The following is a 13,240-nucleotide window of genomic DNA, read 5'->3' as shown; positions in this document are numbered from 1 at the left end:
AATATTTTTTAAGCTCAATTTATAGATGCTGAACAGAGGCACAGATATGAGAAGTGACTTATCCAAATCCATTCAGCTATCAGGTATCAGAGTGGAAAAATCAAATGGAAATGTGATTTAGAGGAAAAACTGAGAATTTGACAGTAGCCCTGTAAAGTTGTAGGAGCCTATTATATATCTAAGAGGAGTTTTATATAAATCCTGAGATGTCCAGGGCATAGAGATGAAATTGGGAGTTTTCAGGATATTGCTGGGTTTTAAAGCTATAAGCCCGGATGAGGTCATCAAGAGGATAAGTAAAGACAGAAAAAGAATGAGAGATGAACTGAACCCTGAGGCGCTCCAACATTCAGAGGTAGGAAAATAACAAAGAACCAGCAAAGAAGAATACTCAGAGGTACTGAGTGGAAAAACAGTAAATTGTATCCTGAAAGATAAGAAAACTTTTATAAGGAAAAGATGTGGTCAGCTGATACAATATGCCAAGTAAGATAAGGACTGAAATTTATATCTTATATATAGTGATGCAGCAGTCATTATGGACTTTACTAAGAGAAGTTTTATATTAGAATAAATTCAAGAGAGTATGAGAGGAGGCGAGCTGGACACAACAAATATAAACAATTCTACTGTAAAATAAAGGGTGGATACTAAGGGTCTAAAGACTAAGTCTAAGGAATCTTTGCTCTTTACCTGAAGCTTAACTGATCTGTTAGTCCTCAGTGGATAAAATCAGTCAGGGATTTTGGTATCACTGATGACGTGAACCGCAAGTGCTAGGAAGGGAGAATGATTAAAGGCATCACTTTTCTCTCCTGGGGAAATCTCTGTAAGCCCTGGAGAATAAGGTGTCCATAGTTGCCTCTAACTTGTCAGTTAAAATCTCTCCTTGGCAGGACCTGGAGTTGAAGACAGTATTACTGAGAGTAATTTCTTGATCTCAGCAATAATGGAAAAGAAAAAAGTGGGGAGAGGAGGGTAAAGTTGAAAACCTGAGAGCAAGTAGAATTATAATACACAAAAGTAAAATATAAGTTAATGAGTGATGGAAAGTTAAGACCTGTTTTGTATCTTACTTTTTTTCAGTAGATATCTGTAGGTACTTCTTAAACGAAGTAATGAAGTAAAGTTGTTAGTAGATTAGATGTTCAACAAATATATCTTTTTCCAGGACCTCTGCACCTACATTCTCCCTCAGATCCTTTGTCTCCGGTATATCTGACAAAATATTTGAAATGAAGAGGAATGTGTGGTAGATTTGCAAGTCATCATAGAAGGATGAGTGTTTATAACAGAATGATAGAGAAGGGAAAACCAACTTGTTAGTAGCCCTTGATCTGTTTTTGTTTGGGGGGGATTAAAAAAAAAGATTCGGGGGGGGTTACATAATTTATTTGCTCAAGTTCTGTCCTTTCTGATTCTCAGTGTATCATTCTTTCAATCAATTATACTGCAGTATGAAAAGTCCTGTGCATTAGATGGACTCTAGTGAATGGACAATGGGGAAAGGGAAATTGAGAAAGGCCTTGTAAACAAGGGCAGATGGAAGCCCCTGAAGCGCTAAGAATAATTTAAATTTGATACAGAAGGTGACAGGCAGCCCTGGAGGTTTGAGAAACGGAAACATGCAGTCAAAACTATGAGCATGGAAGATTATTTTGACAGCCTTTGGTACTGATCTGAAATTTCATATTTTAAAACAGTTTTTGAGGCCTTGGGGAATATATTTTATATCCCTTGATTTATAAAAATATTTCTACTATTACATAAATTGCTATATATTCTAGGAATCAGACTCTTTGTTTTGATTTGTTTTGCTTTGTTTCAGGAGGTCATGCAATTGAGTTATGTGACAGATACTTATTAGCTCAAACCCAGTCATCTCATTTGGCTCAGCATAATTTTCACAATATAAAAATGATTTGGGTATTTATTCAAGTTAAATAGAGATGTATGATTCCATCAAGTTAATTATTAGCATGAAAGAAAAAAAATGAAAGTGTGATAGTGTTTAAATTGCAGATGTGTTAATACAGAATAATTGCATTGACTGAAAATGAGCAGTTCCATCAGGCAGACACTGAATTTTTTTCCCCTACCAGAGTCAACACTGAATGTCTTTTAATACACTGGAAAATTACTGGGCAGAGTTGAAATAACAAAGCAATCACTGCAGGCTTTGTTTAAAATTCCTCTAGAGAATAAGACAAATAAAATGATTACAGTGATTTGAGTAGTTGGAATTTTATATATATTCACTTAGAAAAACAATATCCCAATTAGTTGACAATTGGTAGCTTCTGGTATTTCCTGAAATGGTTTCTGCATTAAGATTATTGATCTGTACTTCTATTCAGTAGGTTACCTGAGAGAAGGTTATTCTCATTATAATGAACACATGCAAAGGTTGTACTTATAAATATACCTATTTTACTATTTCAAATTTATGATCTAAATGTGTGAGCCATATAGGAAATTATATTGCTTGTACTATAACACTACTGCAACAATATTATGTTGAATATTAGTGAATTTGGAAGCTTTATTTTCTTCCAATATAGTTGTCTTGGCTAGGGTTCTGAATTTAATGCTTTCATTTTTCTCTGTAATTTCAGTAGAGAAATAAGTAAGTTCACTGGATTTTCCAGCATAAGTGTTTGAAAACTCTAAGTGTGGATTGTGATTTTCTGAAGAGAAGCATGTTAGAGTTAGAAGTAGTCAAGATACATGCTTATAAAGTGAAATGGATATACTGTGAAATGAATACCCTGTCACCAAGTCTATTAGATACATGCTTCCTCTCTAATGAAACATCAAACAAATGCTGCCTTAATCAAGTAGACCTTAAATTCCTCTCACACCAAGAAGTTTGGAAGTAGTTTTGTGGATCAACCATGCTGAGCCATGATTTGGTATCTCTTGTATCTTTTATTCATGCTCACAAGACAAATGCCTCAAGTCCAGGCATAATATCTGAGCTCAAGGCAAGGAGAAGGAAGAAGGGGCATGTCAGCTCTGAGTTTATCAGTCCCATTTATCAGAAAGCTCCCGATTTACCAGTAATCTAGCAGACTGCAGATTATATCCCATTGGCTCGAACTGTATCATGTGACCATCTCAACATGCAAGGGTGTCTGGGAAGATGTCATTTTCACAGTTTTTCTAGTGGAGGCAGGCAAGGCAGTGAGTTTGGGAATGAGCATTCCTTAATTAGTCAGCCAACCATGTCTGGGACAGTTAGTGGGTTAGATGAAAGAATTTCAAACCCAGGGTTTCATTGGTCTGCTATACCTAATTCTGTTTAAGATTCCTCTAGAACTTAGGAGTAGATTTATTAATTCAGATATCCAGGGACATGCGTGAACATGGCCTTAAAGTAGTAGCTACTCCCCTACAAGATACAGGAGTCACCAGCAAGTCTAGGTCAGGTCAGGGTGCAGACTTCCCTCTTTTGGTTTCTTTCTCCTCTTTTGATCATTTCTAGTATTTCACATAACTTGGCTATATCCCTGGAGTTCTGAAATCATGTTATTGTTCTAAAAAGCAATGTTCTCTAAGTTATAGCCTCATGTGTGTATTTAAAGTTAGCATAAACATGTGAAACATCTATAATTAATAAAATTCCTACATAAATGAACCTCAATTTGAATTTATTATTACTTGCATGTCCACATTAGTTTAAATATCTACTTATGGTATTTCACTAATAGTTTATAACTACCTTTCTCATTTTTTCATATAACCATCTAGGTCCTTTATGAAAATCCCCTGGTTTTTTTCATATACAATATTGGTAACTCAATTGTGCATATACCACCTCACTCACATTTACAACTAGCCATCCTTGAAAACAGAAAGTCCAAAAAAACATGTTTGAGTCATACTTTTGCACAGAAATTATTATTATATGCATTTTTATGCTAAAAGTTTTATAGAAATGACAAAAATTCTGCCTTGATTTAAGTTTAAAAATTCATGTCTCTACACATATTACATAAAGCTAACTTTACACTCACTTACTAAACAACAGCATATTACATAAAAGTATGTTTGGAATACTTAGAGAACTGTTGCTCTAGAAAAGAAATACTGCCTTCACCAGCACCAAAATGGCCTCATCATATCTCCTTCCTTGGGCCTTATTTGAGCTTTGAGGTATAAGTAACCTGCTTTTGGCAGGTCATCTTCAATCAGAGGGCTAAACAGATAAGTTTAAGATAGAAAAACTTTGCTTTTAGGTGAACAAACACTTTGAAAATATCTGGCAAGGAGCACTGTCTATTAAGAGCAGCTCAAGAGCAGAATGTTTCATCATCATAAAAAAGACTCTGGAAGCCTATTGTCAGATAACAGAGTTAACAAGTATGAACAAAAATAACAAGAGCATAAAATTTAATCAGTGCTCTTCTTCAGACCACTAACCAAACAAATACACACACACACTGGGCCATTTGTAAAATAAAAAGACATAAAAGCTTAAGTTCCATTGACTTCATGTTGACTAATCACTTTAGCCACAGAAGCTTTAATTAAAAGAAGATTGAAAGTAATGAAAGCTTTATCAGCCCTTTTTGTTACAAAGGAGTTAGCATTACTTTGCTGTCTTGCTAGCAATCCTATCGCTGAGAATTTAGTTAAGCCACTTTGAAAGATCCATAATACCTTTATGTATATACATCAACTTGCCCTATAGCTGGAAACAGTTCTATAACACACGGTAGGAAGTTAGGTTAATGGGATCTGAAGCATCCACGATTACTGAGCCCCAGGAAGTAGATTTAAGGTGATGCTCCCCAAAATTCTAAAGGTTAAACAAAACTGCCAAACTGCCACCAGGGCTTAGGAGAAGGTAGAGAGAAACTGGGAAGAGGAACAACTGCCTGGTGAGTCCAAGGCTCCAGAATTCTTGCTTTTGAATTCCCTGGAGATCTCTTTCAGAACTGTGTTGTCTAATTTGGTTTCTATAAAAGATTTTGTTTGAAGGAAGTGTGTTTTGTTTTAAAATGTTTGTCTGTTGTTGAAAACAATTGTGCCAAGGGAAAACAAATAGAAGAAAAAAAAAAAAAAGGCCTGATAAACTATTGTGAGACACAGTGAAACCACCCATTATCCTATGCTTTATTTTAAAATACAAGAAAACAGCACCTAAGAGAGAAAATTCAGTCCAGTAAGTTATGACTAAGCATCTCCATTGCCTAACACTAAGATGTTCAGGATATGAGACAAAATAAGTAATTTATGAAGGGACTGAGGTAGGAAGAACACTGCACTTAAATTGGAAATTTGGTTTCCTCTACTGACTCCACCTGAAGGATTGGAGGCCGTAGTCACTTGTCTTAGAAGTGACTTGTCAGAGTTATTGTTGAGCACCTGCTATGTGCCAGGCACTCTGCCATGTCCTGAGGATTCAACAGTAAGATAAATATGATCAGGCTTCCCTTATGGCTCAGTTGGTAAAGAATCCGCCTGCAGTGCAGGAGACCCTGGTTCGATTCCTGGGTTGGGAAGATCCCCTGGAGAAGGGGCAGGCTACCCACTCCAGTATTCTGGCCTGGAGAATTCCATGGACTATACAGTACCATGGGGTCGCAAAGAGTCAGAGACAACTGAGAGACTTTCACTTTCACTTTAAGTGTGATCTCTGCTGTCCTGCCCCGAAAGAACTCAGAATAGTGGTAGTCCCTGAAGAGTAAACCAGGAACCATTTATTAGGTAATTGATCTGGGCCCAGCAATGTTCCAAGCACTTTTATAAGGATTAGTTTTTAAATCTTCATGGCAATCCCACTAGGTACATAAATATGTGGATTCCCATCTTATAGGTATGGAAATGAGGCGTAGATCAGTTCAATAACTTGCCTTCAAAGTGCAGAGACGTCTCTGAGCTTAGTTCCTGGGATTCTTTTGAAAACCCTGAATGTAGTAGATAGAGAAGGAAATAGTAGTGGTTTTGTGAGTGCATGTTGGAAGTGGTGTTCTGTGCAAGTGTGAATAATCGTTAAATCAACGAAAGATAAATGAATCAAAAGTTAAATAAGTCATGAGCCCACACACCACAGCTACTGAAGCCCATGTGCCCTAGAGCCTGTGCTCCACAAGAGAAACCACCAAGATGAGAAGCCAACACACCAAAGCTAGAAAGTAGCCCCCACTCACCACAACAAGAGGAAGCCCCCACACAGCAACAAAGGCCCAGCACAGCCAAAAATAAATAATGCAATTTTTAAACAGTTAAATAAGTCACAATTGGAAGTGTTTCCCTCACCCAAAATGTAAAGATGCAAGCAAAATATAGGGTTGTGGAGGAACCACCTCCAGCTTCTAGAATATAAGTAATTTCTTATGAAGTATTCCTGAGTCATCAGAATCCCTTAGGAAATTAAGAGCCAGGTATTTCTCAGGCTCTGACTATATAAATCTCATCCTCCAAGCCAGCAAGACGATCCAGATGTAGCTACATATGATTTTCATAACATTGAGTTCACCTATGCCAAGAAAGAAATGGAGCTGGGTATCAGGAATGAACCAATGAACCCCCTTTGAGGTACAGGGTGAAAATGTACTATCCAAATGATTTCACTTATGTTCTAGAAATAAGCCATTGGGCATTGTCAAGATTCAGTAGCAAGAAGATGCTTGAGGGCTAGGCCTTTCCCTTCTCTGCTTGAGTCCGGATTTTGTCCCGCTATTCCATCTAAAATCTGTTCTGGTCAAAGCCTATTTGCAGAAATTGTGTTTGTATATAGAAGCAGATTAGAATAACTTAAAGGTCAATGGCAAAGCTGAAATATTTCCAGTGTTAAACACAGCACTTGAAAGAAGACATCCTCCATAATAATGTGCCTGAAAACATCTGAGGTTAGAAATTGTTTTAATTTCGTTAGTGGGGGAGAAGAAAAATCTTGTCCATATTTGTGACTGTGGTATAGCTTCTAGAAAATGTGCCCTTTGTTACAACATGAAAACAGACATTTTAGAAATTTGCTATCCACTGTCACTCTTCAATTAACTTCTATTCATTCTGCCAGCAAGAAATGGTGTTCAGCCCATTAAAAATAAGAGGCTTCCTTTTCTTTCCCCTTTGCCATTATTGATATTGTTAATCATTTTAATTAGTGGCTTCCCATGATTCCAATCAAGGCCAATTAGACTCAAACCCGATAAACAATGACGAGGTGAAAACAGCAGCTCAAAACATGGATTAATCTCACCAGTACAAAGTGGAAGTAGCTGCATTTTAAATTGCTTCTATTCACCTCTAAACAATGGCATTTCCTGGTCCTACTGACTATAATGGCATTAGGTAGCTTATGTGAAATGTAATCTATAACCATACCTTTCAAAGATTTTTACCCTCTATGCTGCTTCAGATAGCATTTTTGTTTGTCCAGGTATTCTCCATCATGCCCTGGTTTAGAGTTTTCTACACCAGCTACCTAATCAGTTTAAATTATTTGCACTTTCCTTTTCCACCTCCCCTGCTGTGTGCCTATTTCCCTGCCTTTCTCCGCCCTTACAAAAATCCATTCTCCATTAGCAAAGAATAATTCCCATTCTCAGTGATATTATAGAAAAGTGACAGTGTTAGTCATTCAGTCGTGTCTGACTCTTTGCAACCCCATGGACTATAGCCTCTGTCCGTGAAATCCTCCAGGCAAGAATACCAGAGTGGGTAGCCATTCCGTTCTCTAGGGGATCTTTCCAACCCAGGGATCAATCTAGGGTCTCCTGCATTGCAGGCGTGTTCTTTACCATCTGATCCACCAGGGAAGCCTGATATTATAGAAGTTCAATACATATAGTTTCAGGCAACCATAATATATTTATCCAAATATAGTGTTAAATTATTTTCATAAGACACTTTTCATGTAATTCCCTCAACAACTCTATGACATAGTTATTACTGTTAGCCCCATTTTACGTATGATAAAACTGAGATTTCAGGAATATAAGTAACTTTAATAAGCCAGAAAAAGTTAGACTCAGGATGTAAACTCAGTTCTATATTGTTCCAGAGCTCAAGCATGAACTCTTATGTTCAGACTTGCACTGGTCTTTACGTAAAAATAGAATCAGGACCATCAGTTGGAAAATGTCCAAACACTAAAACTTTTGGAAAATATCCAAACACTAAAACTTTACCATTAATCTTTCTTAGAATGGCTGCAATGAATTGTATTATTTTTTTTTTAATAAAAATTGCATCACCTAATCCAACCCATCCTCACTTCTGTGAACATACTTGCCAAGTGACATAGTACATACCATCTTTTAGACAAGCCAAGGAAATTTTTTTCAGTACTCTAAGGTCTACACAGTAGACAGTTTTTTTAAAGTATAGTTGGTTTACAAAAACTTTGGAATGCTCCGTGAACGTGTGTGTCACCCTTGTATCGGGGCCATGCTAATCTTCTCTGTATCATTCCAATTTTGGTATGTGTTCTTTCGAAGCAAGCACAATAGTAGACAATTTGGATCCCTTGGAAACTATTCAGACATAACATGGGTATATATCTTATCACTTCAAAACTTCATGATTCCTCTATTTTAAATGTGTGACAGGAAACAGCCTAGAAAGCAAAGCTGAATTTGCATCATGGTTGTAACATTTACTGCCTGAGGTGTCTTAAGCAGGTTACTTACCTTTTCTGAGTTTAAGGCCTTTGGGATATAGAAATAATAAAAATGAATGAATTTAACCCAGAAAATGGCAATTATAAAATTTACCTTGCATTTAAAAAAAATTTTTAAAGAATCAACTGAAATACATGTCTAAATGTGCCTGACCTGTAACTGTTTCTTAATAAACAGTGGTATTAGTTATTACCATTTATGTATCTCACATAATGTGTAAAGCATATAATGATATTTTTATACAGAAGCAGGTGGACAGTAGGTTTCAGTTAGGCAGAGTATCCAGAAGTAGTATAGCCTGTAACAAAAATCCAACCGAAGGGACTCAGATTAGAAAGGAAATTGATTGCAGTAGAGCATTAATCTGGTTACTGGAGATAAAGTAGAAGGCTGAGCTTGACTGAAAAGAGCAAGGTAATTAAGACAGCAATTACTAACACTCAAAAGCATTTGTATCAGTCAGCTATTGGCACAATAATGCTGAAAAACAACTCCAAATACAATGCTTACAAGAATAATTATTCTCAGACTCATTTTGCCTTGTCTAAAATGGGCTCAGCTATATCTCTGCTTCATAATGTGGGTCAGCTAGCCTTGGCTAAAGACTGAAGATTCAGTTTATATCCATTCTATGAATTTTTGTTGTGATGCTCAGGCTTAAAAGGCAACAGTTTTTAGAGAATGTTTTCTTTTCATAGGAAATCACTAAGTCATAACAGGAAAAGCTCATTTATATAGGTACATTTTAAGCTTCAGCTTTCATCAGATCTTCTAATATCTAGTTTGGCTAAAGCAAATTACATGGTTTCATATAGTGAATTATACTCAACTCACCATCAGACAATAAATAATATGGACAGACAATTTTATTATGGGGGAATGAAAAACTACCATCAGTAAATTAATCTAGCATACAAAACTGAGAAATTGCTAAACCTTTCAGTTATTCATCTAGAGATTCTCCTGCCTGTTTTGCAGGCCTGTTCTAGAATTTAGACCTGAAACTTCAGATTGGTTTGGGAGATGTCAATTCTGGAAACTGGATGAAAATTGCATGAGTAAAAGAACAAATCAGCCTGACTGTGACTGTGGTTGAAGTATTTGACCTGATCCATGTACTCTTCTGTTTGTGGTATGCCCTACTCTCAGATGCTTTGCTTTGGTTCTTAAGGTTTCCTTTGTTTGCTTTTATCAAGGATGCTGGTACACATTAATAGAGCTGTTGATTACATATTTATTTGCTTTCCTAAATTTTTCTTTTCTCTAGGAACTTCATGTCTAACTATTCATTTTCCATTTCTTGAGTTGCATTTGTACAGAATGCAGAAAAAATCAGTTGCTTCATCACTGTCTTGGGCTTTTTCCCGACTGACTAATTTGAACAGTGATAATGAAGATTCGATAAGATTTTATCTCCTTATTTTGTGCTTATGAATTGATGCACTCTTTGCTGCTGCTAAGTCACTTCAGTCGTGTCCGACTCTGTGTGACCCCATAGACGTCAGCCCACCAGGCTCCCCCGTCTCTGGGATTCTCCAGGCAAGAACACTGGAGTGGGTTGCCATTTCCTTCTCCAATGAGTGAAAGTGAAAAGTGAAAGTTCAGTCGCTGAGTCGTGTCCGACTCTTAGTGACCCCATGGACTGCAGCCTACCAGGCTTCTCAATCCATGGGATTTTCCAGGCAAGAGTACTGGAGTGAGGTGCCATTGCCTTCTCCGATAGAGCTGTTAAAATATCATCCCTTGTTATACATTTACAGTGCATATCTTCCCCCAAAATCAATGTATGTGGAATCAATTCTAATTTAAGTGTTTTTCAGGTACCATTATGTTTGTTAAATTGAGATGTTTTCTTATGGTCAAAACATGAGAAGCAACTTAGACTAAGTTTTGTTGGGAATTTCTGCTGGCTCTTGGGAGAAATGACTGTGATTATTTCATTGTGTAGCTTGAGCCTAATCTAGACTTCTGAGTTTGCTTAGAATTATGCATTCTCACTTGGCATAATGCCTTCTTCATATAGTTTTCTCCAGCAGTAACTGAGGACAATCTCCCTGCTTTAAGATTTCTATGCTCCTTTATTACAAATGTATGTATGTAATAAACATCCAACCAGTCCATCCTAAAGGAAATCAGTCCTGAATATTCACTGGAAGGACTGATGCTGAAGCTGAAACTCCAATACTTTGGCCACCTGATGCGAAGAACTGACTCATTTGAAAAGACCCTGATGCTGGGAAAGATTGAAGGCAGGAGGGGAAGGGGACGCCAGAGGATGAGATGGTTGGATGGCATCACCAACTCAATGGACATGAATTTGAGTAAGCTCCGGGAGCTGGTGATGGACAGGGAAGCCTGGCATGCTGCAGTCCATGGGGTCGCAAAGAGTCGGACATGACTGAGTGACTGAACTGAACTGAAACATGGGCTTCCCAGGTGGCTCAGTGGTAACGAGCCCACCTGCCAATGCAGAAGGCCAGGAGACACAGGTTCAACCCCTGAATCAGGAAGATTCCCTGGAGAAGGAAATGGCAACCCACTCCAGTATTCTTGCCTGGAAAATCCCATAGACAGAGGGGCATGGTGAGTTACAGTCCATGGGGTAGCAAAGAATCTGACACAACTTAGCAACCAAACAACATGTGTGTGTGTGTGTATACACTTTTATATCACTGTGAATGAATTATGAATATTCTTTTATCTCAGTTCCCTAATTCACTTATGAGAATAATATGGTAGGTACAAAGCATTTATTTATATGTGCCCAGTACTTACAGTTAAATAACATTTTATGAAATGACTGTTATGGTGCACTCCAAACCACAATGAATAAACTTTATATGATCAAGACTTCAAACATTAGTCACACTATTTTTGTAAGTTTTCCTATTGTATTTCTTACTACTCTGAGAAAGTGGCTTGTAGGCACTAATCTGTCCTAGCAGCTTATAGGTCAATTTTTAATTATGTTAATCAAATGAACATATACAAAATATTAATCTATCTTGAGATTTGATCCCTAGCTAAAGCATTCCCCTATATTTTCTTGAACATTTCCATTCTGCATCATCTTTGTGATGATTCTTGCTCTGTACTTCTCTGGGACTGTATCACTCTTACCTGGTGGTTATCTGAGATACACACGGTACATAATCTATAACAAAATTACCTTTAGGGACCAGTTTTGAATTCATATATGTCTGAATATCATTTTCTGACATCTTATGAATGCACTTCAATATCATTGTATAGTACATATACATTCATAACCTTTAGTCTGGGAAAAATCAGAGTCAAAGCAAACCAGAGAACTGGTACTCTGGTACCAACTGGTACTCTGGTTGGTACTATGGGGTTAAAAAAAATCACTATTTCATCCATATCCTCTTGTATTTATTGTTTGTTTCTAATTTCACATTTTAGTGATTGGAATATTCTAGATAGATCTTTCATTTATTTAGAATTTTATTTTTTGTTCTGCACTCAACTTTTTACTGAATTTTTCATAGTTCTCTTTGATATTCTTCTCATCTTCTTACATGCAGTTCTGAATTCTTTGCCCTTCCTTTCCTTGAATTTATTGGGTATCATGGCTCTTATCCTCTGTTCTTAATATATTTTATTAAAGAGATGCTCATGGAAAGTTGACAACAATCTGCCTCATCCTTCATATTTCCTTATATCTAATGAGGTTGTTCTTGTAAGAAGTGCACACCAGAAGCACATTCCATTCCGTCTTTTACATTGCTTTGATGCTTTGTTTAAATTTCTTTTGTAAATAATATATTGAATCAGTGCCTTTCTTTTGAAGGTCTTTGAATCTATTTGGAATAGTGTGACTATTTTTATCTTTGACTCCACTTATATTTCATGATCCAATTTAGAAGTAGTATAGTGTATTATAAAGAGCTGGATATACTCAGTCTAAGGGTTTGAATCCTAGGTCAGCCACTTAACTATCTATGTGACCTTGGGTAAATTGCCTTCTGGTTTCCTTTGCATTGCCTTTAACCCTCACAGGCTATTGTGAGGATAAAGAAAAATACCTGACAAATGGTATACCCTTTGTAAACAATGGTTAAATGATGCTGACATCTGCTTGAAAGATAGTCAGAAAATTATCTCTCAGTCATTACCCACAGAATTAATCTGGGGTAAACTGATTTAATTGATGCTCTCTTTAACATCATTGCACTATGCTGCTAATGGTTATGTGGCAGGCTTCCCTGAAAGTAAAAGCAAGACCTCCCTCATACCATGCTGATCTCTTTCTATTTCCATAATAGAATATTGCTGATAGCCTTTTCCCTATCAAGCTCTTATGGATACCTTCCCTTAGAAGAAAAGCCATTCATAAGAGCCTTTACCACTTTGAAATATTTGTGCAAATCATTAAAATATATGCTAGTAAGGATGCATTATGATGCAAGAAGAGACTACTATGAAGTCATTTTTATTTCAGTTCATTAGGATAAAACATGTGTCAAAAGGGAGATAAATTGTACTAAGTAAAAAAGGCAGCCTGAAAGGAGAGATGAGAAAAGCAAAAAAAAAAAAGAAAAGAAAAAGTTAACTCTACTGAAACTTACTGAGAACATATTTAGTGC

At 36.8% G+C, this 13,240-nt stretch overlaps 1 non-coding gene across 1 annotated transcript; it reads right to left on the bottom strand.

The window, feature by feature from the left end:
• Positions 1-8,350: 8,350 nt before the first annotated feature.
• Positions 8,351-8,457, bottom strand: LOC133071992 (U6 spliceosomal RNA). Its single transcript, XR_009696604.1, has one exon. It is a non-coding gene; the product is annotated as a U6 spliceosomal RNA (small nuclear RNA).
• Positions 8,458-13,240: the final 4,783 nt, after the last annotated feature.

This window comes from Dama dama, chromosome 17 (assembly GCF_033118175.1).
Source record: "Dama dama isolate Ldn47 chromosome 17, ASM3311817v1, whole genome shotgun sequence".
Lineage (NCBI taxonomy): Eukaryota > Metazoa > Chordata > Mammalia > Artiodactyla > Cervidae > Dama > Dama dama.
Note: the sequence above shows the minus strand (reverse complement) of the source record. Positions and strands in the feature narration are given on the sequence as shown.